The sequence below is a fragment of the Nicotiana tabacum genome, chromosome 16, assembly GCF_000715075.1.
Source record: "Nicotiana tabacum cultivar K326 chromosome 16, ASM71507v2, whole genome shotgun sequence".
Taxonomy (NCBI): domain Eukaryota; kingdom Viridiplantae; phylum Streptophyta; class Magnoliopsida; order Solanales; family Solanaceae; genus Nicotiana; species Nicotiana tabacum.
In genome coordinates this window covers 52,091,398-52,103,235 of record NC_134095.1, presented here as the reverse complement: position 1 = coordinate 52,103,235, position 11,838 = coordinate 52,091,398, and the positions used below count along the sequence as shown (strand labels likewise).

At 35.4% G+C, this 11,838-nt stretch overlaps 1 long non-coding RNA gene across 1 annotated transcript; it reads right to left on the bottom strand.

Moving 5' to 3' along the window:
* Positions 1 to 7,935: 7,935 nt before the first annotated feature.
* On the bottom strand, positions 7,936 to 11,173 carry LOC107759882 (uncharacterized). The gene is made up of 2 exons (XR_012700046.1): positions 8,630 to 11,173; positions 7,936 to 8,417 (listed from the first exon to the last, which is right to left on the bottom strand). It is a non-coding gene; the product is annotated as an uncharacterized LOC107759882 (long non-coding RNA).
* Between the last annotated feature and the right edge of the window lie 665 nt (positions 11,174 to 11,838).

Here is an 11,838-nt window from a genome sequence, read left to right as displayed (position 1 = left end):
TCTTGTCCCTCATGCCTAACATAAACAATTATATCACCCACACCCCATTACATTTTGTCCCCCATGCTTAACATGAAGAATTACAAAAAATGTTTAATTACCAAACTACCCCTCCGACCTTATTGCAATTACCATCTTACCCCTGAACGTACTGCAATTTACCAAACTACCCCCATCAGCTATAACAAATCAATTAATCAAACGCAACCAAAATATAGCCAATATGACCAATTTTTATACAAATTCAAACAACAAATCACATGAACACAATTTCTGAACCAATTCAACAACAAATCACATGAACACAAATTGAACAACATCAAATTAATGTGCATAAATTAACCATATTGGGAACCAATCCTGGTTAATTTAGACCAAAAATTGATGAGCAAGGAAACAACAATATTAACAACACAATACATGATTCAAACTAAATCAATAAATCAAAAACCAAAACATAAACTCACATTAAATTACTGGATGAACTTCAAACAAAGAATAAACATGCATTAGATCCATATTATATAAAAATGTAGGATTCAAATGATTTAAACTAAATCTAACAATATTAAAATTAAACTAACAATTTCTTCTACAAAATACAAAATAAAAGCACATAAAATAAACTGAAAAACTAATTAATCAAAGTTCCATTTGAATCTGAAAATTAAATCAACAAAACATATGAACAAACTAAAAAATTATTTCAACGATGAACAAACAAAACAAGAATTGAATCATTTATCGATTTTGGATCAGAAAAATATCAAACAACAATATGGACAAAATGAAACTTAAAAACAATCTACTAACCGGATCGAAATGACGAACAATGACAGACCAACAACGAACTCGTATGGACTCTTTTGACGACCCCAACCAAAACTCGAACAAGCGACGACGAAGACGAATCTAAGAAGTAACTGAAGCAGCGATGAAGCAAATGTGAAGCAGCAACAAACAGGTCAGTGAAGAAGAAGCAGTAGCAGCTGGTCATTTGGATGGAGACAAGTGAAGCGAAGCCCCACGTCCATGGTTAGAGCTCGGGATCTCGACCACTCAACTCGAGCTCGGCGAAACGAAGAAGATGAAGGAGAAAGCAAAAGCAGCGGGGAGCAAAAGCAGAAACGTGAGCAGCAGCAGCAGCCCGGAGGAGTTGGAGAAGATAACGAAGCAGTGGCAGCAGCAGCAGCAGCTAGCAGGCAGCAGCAGGTGGTGACGGGGTGGGGCAGCCATGGCGAAGCTGTAGCAGCAGCATGAAGAAGAAGACGAAGCAGTTCTGAGGGGTCGTTTGAGCGTGAAGGTGGAGGAAGAAGAAAGCAGAAGCAGCTGCAGCAGCACGGAGGAACTGGAGGATGCAGCAGCGGCGCGTCGAGCTCAAGCTCGATGAAGCAGGCAGCGATGGGGTTTGGCTTCGATGAAACAATGGCGATAGTGGTCGTTCACGTCGCTGCTGGAACTTGACAAAGAAGAGGGCAGCCATGGACGAGCTTTTTGAGCTCGACATGGAGAAGATGAAGATGCAGCAGAAGGTAGAAGCGGCATGGCCATGGCTGTGTGTGTTTTAGAGTTTGGAGAAGAAGAAGAAAAGGTGGGGGGCGGATAGTTTCTTTAGGGTTTTTCTTTTGTTTTGTTTTTTTGAAATGCAAGATAGGGGGTGTTGGGTATTTGGGTATGGATTGGGTCGACCCGGTTTGAAATGGACCGGGTCGTGGGGAAGGTTGGACAATTTTTTGGGCCTGTGGCTTACAATTGAAGAAGTGGCCCAATCCAATTTTTCTTTGTATTTTTGCTCTCTTTTCTTCTTTTATTTTTCTAAAACTAAATTATAAAAAATACTTGAATTATTATTAAGAACTAAATTAAGTTATAAAAGCGCAAATTAACTCCCAATAACAATTAACGCACAATTAAGTAATAATTAAGCATAAAATTGTATATTTGGAAATTAAATGCTAAAAATGCAAAAGATGCCTATTTTTGTAATTCTCATTTTTTTGTAAAACAAACTTAATTACTAATAATTTTAGGATTAAATCCTAAATGCAAAAATGCGACATATTTTGTATTTTTTATTAATTTAACAAATAAACATGCACAGACAAATTATTCAAAAATATCACAAAATATCACAAAATTGCACACCAAGAAGAATCATTTTATTTTTTTGAATTTTTTGGGAGTAATTCTCATATAGGGCAAAAATCACGTGCTTACAACTCTTTCTTCAATTGATTAGTTGTTGCTCTTGTTGCTATTGTTGCTCCGTGTTTGGCACTTGTTGTGTAGCCAATTTGGAGAACTTTGTAACCCTCTTATTGTTATAGTGGAGCTTTTTGGATCTTTGTGATCCCGTGGTTTTTACCTTCGATTTGAAGGGTTTTCCACGTTAAAATTTGGTGTTCTTTATCTTCTTTATTCGGGTTTGCCTCTTCCTCGATATAACAGTGGCATCAGAGCCTTGGTTATTTATCCGGGGTATTACGGAATGGAGGCGAATATGAGCAAGATAGTATGTTTAAATGGGAAAAATTATAATGCTTGGAGAAGCAAGATGAAAGACTTGTTGTTCGTGAAGAAGATGCATCTACCCGTTTTTTCAGCTCATAAACCCGAGAGTATATCCGATGAAGATTGGGATTTCGAGCACCAACAAGTATATGGATATATATGACAACGGGTTGAAGATAATATTCGCAACCATATTGTGAACGAGATACATGCGAGATCATTGTGGGAAAAGCTAGAGACTCTTTATGCTTCAAAAATCGGGATCAACAAATTATTTCTGCTAAAGCAATTGATGACCTTTAAATACAAGGAAGGCAGACCTATCTTTGATCACATAAATGATTTTCAGGGCGTCCTTGATCAGCTATCTGGAATGGAAGTTAATTTTGATGATGAGATACAAGGACTTTGGCTTCTTAATACTCTGTCAGACTCTTGGGAAACTCTTCGTGTTTCTTTAACAAATTCAGCTCCTGGAGGTAAGGTGACCATGGAATATGCCAAGAGTGGTGTGTTGAACGAGGAAGTAAGGAGAAAATCTCAAGGTTCGTCCTCACAAGCAGATATCTTGGTTACAGAAGACCCGGGGAGAGATAGAACAAGAGGCTCAAGGAATAGATGTAAAAGTAGAAGCAAGTCAAGGTCCAAATACTATAATATTACATGCAACCACTGTGACAAGAAATGACACATCAAAAGGCTTTGCCGCAAGTTAATGCAAGACATTAGAGAAGGAAAGAAAGTTGAAAATAACGAGAACAATGTTGCTGCTATTGTTCGAGATGACCTTCTTTTTGCTTATGATGAAAACGTCATCAATTTGGTATCCCATGAGACGAGCTGGATAGTAGATTCTGGAGCTACCTCACATGCCACACCAAGAAAAGATTTTTTCTCATCTTATACTCATGTTGATTCTGGAGTGTTAAAGATGGGCAATGCCAGTGAAGTTAAGGTGTTTGGTGTTGGCATAGTTTGTTTGAAAACTAATAATGGTTCAATGTTAGTTCTTCAAGATGTCAAGCATGCTCCAGACTTCCCTTTCAATTTGATCTCCGCAGGAAGATTAGACGATGAAGGTTACCATAATGCCCTCTTTAATGGCCAATGGTAGCTCACTAAGGGCTCGTTAGTAGTAGCTCGAGGAGTAAAGTCTGGTCAATTATATGTGACACAAGGCTCTATTCTTAATGACTCCATAAATCTGGTGGAAAGTGATACTTTATCAGAATTGTGGCACCGAAGACTAAGTCATATGAGCGAGAGGGGGATTACATGTTTGTCTAAGAAAAGTTTGCTTTCTGGAGTGAAACAAGCAAAGCTGAAAAGGTGTATCCATTGTTTAGCTGGCAAACAGAAAAGGGTTTCCTTTCATAGCCATCCTCCCTCAAGAAAGCCCGATTTATTGGAGCTAGTACACTCTGATTTGTGTGGTCCCTTTAAAGTAAAGTCAAAAGGTGGTGCACTTTACTTTATGACCTTCATTGATGATCATTCTCGTAAGCTCTGGTGTATCCTTTGAAATCTAAAGATCAAGCACTTAGCGTGTTTAAGGAATTTCAGGCCTTAGCTGAGAGACAGACGGGGAAGAAATTAAAATGTATTCGTACTGACAATGATGGTGAATATTGTGGTCCCTTTGATAACCATTGCAAGGAAAAAGGAATTCGTCATCACAAAACTCCGCCCAAGACACCTCAATTGAATGGTTTGGCAGAGAGGATGAATAGAACTCTAGTTGAGAGAGTTGGATGCTTACTTTCAGAGGCTAAACTTCCAAATATATTTTGGGCGGAAGCACTTAACACTGTTGCCTATGTTATCAATTTGTCTCCTGCAGTTGCTTTGGATGGTGATGTCCCAGACAGAGTTTGGTTTGCCAAAGATGTTTCTTATAATCACCTGAGAGTTTTTGGGTGTAAAGCTTGTGTGCATGTTCCTAAAGATGAGAGATCGAAACTGGATGTCAAAACTAAGCAGTGCATCTTTATTGGTTATGGTCAAGATAAGTTTGGGTATCGTTTTTATGATCCAGTTGACAATAAAATTATTAGAAGTCGTGATGCAACATTCTTTGAAGACCAAACTATTGAAGATATTGACAAAGTCGAGAAGATAGATTCTCAGAGTAATGAGAGCTTAGTTGATATTGATCCAGTTTCAATTGCTAAGGCACCTATTGCACATGAAGGAACCCAAGACAATGATGGAGATAGTGATCAAGATCAAAATGATCATCATGGTGTAGATGTTATGGATGCTCCAGTTGATGAAGTTGTGGTTGATCAGCAACCAATTCCTGCACAGGTAACTACTTCGAATGCTCCTGAAACCTCTCTTAGAATATCTACAAGGGAGAAGCAAAAATCCATGCGCTATCCTCCTGAAGAGTATGTACTTTTGACTGACATGGGAGAACCTGAGAATTATGATGAAGCCATGCAAGATACTCACAAAGATCAGTGGATCGAAGCGATGGAAGATGAGATGAAGTCACTCCATGAGAATGGCACATATGAGTTAGTGAAATTGCCGAAAGGTAAGAGAGCTTTATCTAACAAATGGATATTCAGAAAAAAGCAAGATAACCATACCTCTGCGCCTAGATACAAGGCAGGGTTAGTTGCTAAAGGTTTTGGCCAGAAGAAGGGAGTTAACTTTGATGAAATTTTCTCCCCTATTGTGAAGATGTCTTCTATTTGTGTGGTTCTAGGCTTAGTTGCAAGTCTAGATTTAGAGGTTGAACAGATGGATGTCAAGACTGCTTTTCTCCATAGTGATTTAGATGAGGATATTTATATGGAGCAACCTGAGGGCTTTGTAACTAAGGGAAAAGAAAATTATGTCTGCAAATTGAAAAAGAGCCTGTATGGATTGAAACAAGCTCCAAGGCAATGGTATTTGAAGTTTGAATCTGTCATAGAAGAACAAGGGTACAAGAAAACTTCTTCAGACCACTGTGTATTCTTCCAGAAGTTCTCTGATGATGATTTTATTATTTTATTGCTTTATGTGGACGACATGCTTATTGTTGGCAAGAATAAATCTAGAATTGCAGTCCTTAAGAAGTAGTTGAGTAAATCGTTTGCGATGAAGGACTTGGGGCCAGCAAAGAAAATCTTGGGCATTCAAATCCACCGACACAGAGATAGAAATAAGTTATTTCTGTCTCAAAAGCAATACATTGAGAAGGTACTCAAGAGGTTCAATATGATATATGCAAAAGTGGTTAGTACTCCTCCTGCTAAACACTTCAAATTGAGTATTAGTTAGGGTCCATCTACTGATGAAGAGAAAAAGGAGATGTCTCGTATTCTTTACTCTTCTGCCGTTGGTAACTTGATGTATGTTATGGTTTGCTTGAAAAAGGGGGGGGAATAGGGGATTGCATGGGGTTGTAGTTAAATAGCATATTCAGAGAGGTGATCGGGTGGAGAGGTTAAAGAATTAAGTAAATGGGTGTGTGGAGTCGATGGATGTTACAATTATGTTGTCATTCTCTCTTTGATGATATTATTTAAAGAAGGAAATCAATTCATGGAATATTTCTTTAAAGGTTGTGACTGTTCCTACGTAACCGTTGTTTGATTCCATTTTTAAACGGCACTTAATTAAAAAAATAGTGGCAAAAAGTCAAAAAATTCTAAGAAAAGAAAAATATGAATTCTGCTCAAGGACATTGCCTTAATTTCTCTCTTTTTTGTATTCCATAGCTGAAAGAAAGTAGTAATTACACTTTTGTATATTCCATAACTGAAATCTCCTCATTCATAAGCCTCATCAGTTTCGTTATTAGTTCTAGATAGTAAATAAATTTTTTGTATTAAAATTAGGAAAAAATCTCAAAAATCTAAAAAAAAGATAAATATGAAAGTTGGCCATATAAAAATGCCACATCAGCTGGCCAATTCCCAACTTTATATATTTATATAGATACAACATACGAAAAGGTAGCTATTTGTGCAGGCCAGCTTTATTCATTACTAATTTAAACATTCTAAGAGGCACAACCCTTCAGAATAATTTTCTCCTTCTTTCTATTTAAATATAATTATTAGTATTTAATTGATTTTTTTAAATAAATAGAGTATTTAAATTTTAAGAGGTTATTTTGATAATTTAACTTTTTAGTTTAGGGGTTCATGATTTTAATATAATATAGATAATTAGTTATAGTAAAAAAGCGAAAATATAAATATATATAAAAAATAATCTATATCTATATTTATCTATATATTATTAAAAGGAGAGGACAAAACTCTCTCCATAATCCAAGTGATAGCCTACAAAAAAGTGTACATGGCATAATTAGTTATTATTTTTGAATTTAAATATCTATAAAAAATAAAAATAATAAAAAATCAATTAGTTGCAGTAGTAAATATAGATATCTTATAATTAGTTGTAATAAAAAAATGAAAATATAAATATATATAAAAATAAATACCCTTTCAAATTGCGAGGGAGTAGTTTCAAGTTGGAGTTTTAAAATTATTTTTTTAAAAAAAAAAAGATAAAAAGAAGAAAAACTACCCATTCAAACCGGGGAGTAGTTTCAACTTTCGAGTTGGAGTTTTAAAATAATTTTAAAATAAAAAACGAAATTAAAAAAATAAAAAAGTACCAATTCAAATTACTAATAGGATCAAACAAGCCCGATCATAATTTAATTTAATTAAAACTTTTTTAATATTTATCGCGCATCACGCGGGTACGACCACTAGTTGTGTCTTAAATGAGGATACAATAACTTTAATTTTTGTCAAATGCTTGACAAATTAATTTGTATCATGATTGTGGTGTTTAACAAAACCATGAAGCACAAGGTTTACAAATGTCAACTGAAGAAAATTGAACACCTTGTATGTAATATATCCCTACTCCGCGGATACTATGAACCTACACTTTTACAAACTTTAATCTCAGATAGAAACCAATATGGTGGTTTCCTTGAAGTGTCCTTACACCAAAACCAGAAAACCCAAAGAAGTGCACTTTGCTTTAGGAAGTGAAATTGCAAATTCCAATTACTAAAATACGATAGATATCAAGAAAAACACAAAAAGAAAAAGGAAAGAATGAGAGAGCAAAAATGCTAGGTAATTTCTTCCATTTGCTATCCGGTAACTAGTACCTAAAGAAATAGTCTAAGTTCGTGTAAGCTTGTCCTGACACTACTATTCAAAAAATCATTTCAAGGACTAGAAAGTATGACATGAAAAAGAATGGTTAACTTAACATTATAGATAAGACAAAGACTAAAACTCTAAGGTAAAGGTAGCTCGGTGCACTAAGCTACCGCCATGCGCAAGATCCGGAAAAGGAGCAGACCACATTGGGTCTTATGTACACAACCTTTCCTTGCATTTTTGACAGGCGGTTTCCGCAACTTAAACCCATAACTCCTGGTCATAAGCCGACAACTTTTACCATTGCGCCAAGCTCCGTTCATTAAAGTTTCAGTAAGATACAATAAAAGTTCTTTACATGTTAATCAATGGTAAAGGTAAGGCTTATGAAGCTAACCTGCAATCCAGTTCCTTTAAAATGGATAGATTAGTAAACAACTCGCGCAAAATGTTATAGGATCAAACTCAGACAAGATAGAAGAACTTCCCAATGGGAAATCATACATCCTTTTGTCATCCATCAGAGAGAAAATCAGACCCTTAATATCATATAAATAACCAATGCCAATGTCTTCTGGAACAAACTTGGTGGTAACTGCCAAAGGGAATCAGTTATCAAGATCTGTTGAATCCGAAAAGCTTCAAATGGCAAGGTTGAATTTGCATATAGCTAAGAGCAGTTGAAACTTGTAAATATGAGGAAGGTCTTTCAGTAAGCTATGCTCCAATTCCATGAATGAATTTTGGCAACACCGACTGTGTTTTTTAGAATACAAACTGAAAAAGGAAAAGCAAAAAAAATATTGAACTACAACTGATAATTTTAGAAAGATCTCAGCACCCTTAGTGCCAAAAGTAAACCAAATCTACTAAGGAGCCGCAGTTTTTTTGTGCGATTCATACAGATCAGGTATCTGATCCTTGTAGGGCAGCACAAAATACTCTATGAACTTTGACTCTGTTATGGTCATTACATAATAGAGATTCACCTTTCTCCTCTCAAGCTTCTTTTCGTCCAAAATTTTCAAGACTTCCATCCGAGGTATCACCCTTTTCTCCAGACTATAGGCCAAAAATGCAGGACGAGAAGCCAAGTAAGCAGGTTCAAAACTGAGCTCCTTCATGTAAAGATTCAATGCTTTCTCAATTCTAACCTCTGAGAGAGCAATACAAAGCGGTAGCTTCCTGAATAACTCGAGTATTTCATCATCAGACCATCCAAAACTCTTGAACATTCCAATCTTCCTATCCAATGTAGACTTTTTTTGCGCAGATAAAACATGAAATGCATAAAGAAAACTAGGGGAGCCAAGTGGGACTCGAAAATCCTTCTCCACTCTATGCAAGAAATACTTAACACGATCAGGATTTTGTGTAACACGAGAAGGATTTTGAAGCACAAATTTTTTAATTCTCGAATCAGAAATACCACAGTTTTACAACAACAATACATTAGTATCCATAATATGATGGGCACCAAAAGAAAGCAACCGAGGACTTCTCTTTATAGCCGTAACTACATTTTCGTAGTGGCCAAAGTTCTCCTAAGACAATCAATGGTAGGTCTCATATGAGTATCTAAACTTATTACCATAATTTTTGTATTTTTAGCAATTACATTAACCAGGTCTGACCCGGATAGCCCGAGGTCCACAAGGCACTGGAATTTGGGTTTTAAAAACATCAGAGAATAGCAATTTGGGTGCTCTAGAGACCATCGTTTTGATCTGGGAGTTGTCAAAACCGGTTTGTTTCAAGAAATTGAGGACTAAATCGGGATCTCTGGTGGTTTTCCGTGAAGATAACTTGGAATGTGTAGAGGTTGCTTCTTCTTTGGAGAACCCTAGAGAATCAACCAGGTAATTTACAAAGAAAAGAGTTGAGGTAGAAGAGTAGAGAAATTGTGACCTGAAACAGTAAAAGGAAAGGAGGTCTCCAAACATTTGTCTCTGCTGAGCATTATCGTTTAACTAATGTCTGTTAACAAATGGGGGATTAGATCAATCTATTTGTACATAATTTGAACAAAAAATTGAACGACATGTCCCCCACTCTTGGCGGAATTTCTCCGTTTCTTAATTAAATATCATAGTTCTTAAAGCTTGAAGTTCTTAATTAGTGATGAAACGTAATAGTAATTTGAGTACCTCCCTTCATTTTTAAAAATTTGAGTAGTAATTTTTATTAATTAATAGTAGAAAGGTCAAAATGAAGTCTACTTTGTCTAAATTCATGAGACAGGACTCTTCCCTACAACAAATTTTATATTTGATACATATAATTGATTTAGAGTCAAGGATGGATGGAAACAACAAAAGATATTAAAAATGAGAATTATAGGAGCTGAAAATCTCAAACATATTAGTCGCAAAATCATAAAATCTAGAGTCATTTATAAACTTCAAATATAACAAAAGTAACTCGTCTCCCATAGACAGATATAAAAAAAAAATAATTAAGTAATGTTTTCCATAACCTCGAAGCAAATTCTTTTTGTGCAGTCATTTCATTTTTACTGTGCTTATAAAAATTAAATATTATTTAATAACAAATAATTGATTGTAATAAGTTGGAGACAACCATAGCCTCTAAATTTGTTGAACTATTTCATAGAGAAGCGCATTATGGTTAATTTTTTTTTTTTATCTCTAATTCATATAATGAGTTCATAAACTCACATTTAAATTGAAAATTTTACTTACAAGATAAGAAGCTCATGTTATTCCTTCTCACTACTTAATTTAGAGTATAAGTATTGGTTCTAACCTGAAGTACTTTCATTTTGGCTTCTTCTTGTCTTTATGTTGATATGATCTTTGTGTTGCAACTATTTTATGTTTCTATCTTTTCACTTTAGATCAATTTGAAGGAGGTAGTTATCGTAGAGTTGGTGACTCAGATTTCTTCCATCTATTGCTGTTTAGAAGGAATTTTTGGGTTATATATTTTTTCCAATTCTAGCTTCTGCTTGTAGGAGCGAGAAATAGGAAAGTGAATTAAGAGATAATAGATCGGGAGTAGAATAGGAATCCGCCGATTTGGGAATTATGCCACAATGTGTGCTTCTTTAACCTATTCAGTCCTAGAACCTTGGTTTTAAGTTGTTGAAAAAGCTTGGCGGGAGAGAAGGAACTGGACTTGGCATTGCTGAACATGACAAATTGGAACCTGTGCCAGCTTATATCAAGAAAAATAAAAGAGGCTTGGAAGCGGAGAAGTCAAAGAAGGCGGCATAACACCTTAAAAGTTCCGGGATTTCAGATTGTAAAAGACGGGATGCACACAAGACAAAGGAAATATCTAAGAAGATGAAGAAAGCGCTAGAGTTTGAGAACCGCATACAAGAGAAAGAATTTGACCGAGCTTCTTTTAGGAAATTTTGGCAAGAGCTTCTAATTTTGTTTTCCGCCATATATTTCAGCCCAGGGGCGGACCTACATAGACAGTAGACTAAGCAAAAACCATGTATATATATTTGTATACTAGTGATGTTATGCCCGGGCTTAGCACGGGCCCAATGGCTATTTATATACTATCCGATATCTCTATAACAGTATACTTATATAACAGTCATTCGCTATAAAAACTAAATTTTTGTTGAGTCGATTTTTATGTTATAATCGATGTTATGTTATAATATATGTACTCAATAACAAAAATATCGAAACAAATGAGATTGTTATAGAGGGGTTTGATTGTATGAGCAATCCTCCCAGAGTCCCCTACGCGACATTTTCATATCTACCCACTTTTGGGGTCATCGTTGAAGTTATACCTGCATTGCACAAAAAATTTCAAAGAATACCCGCTCAAATCCGAAGTAGTTCAATCTCTTAAATGCAACTTCAGAAATTCGAATTTTAAGAGGTTCGATCTCTTCAATGCAACTTCAGAAATCAAATTTGAAGTACTTCTATCTTTCAAATGCAACTTCACTAACTTGAATCTTAAGTACGTCAATCTATTGAATGCAAATTCAGATATCGAATCTTAAGTTCTAAGCATAAATTTGTTCTTCGATTTTCAATAATCCAGTACACGATTCAATGCCAAAATCTACTCCAAATGAGCTTAAATTTGAAATCACTTTCAAATATCATAAAGAACAAATCCTAATCATCAAATTGTCAACAACAACAATAAATTTAACAAACTCACTTTGCAATTAAAAAGAAGAAGAAGAAGAAACTTTAAGCAC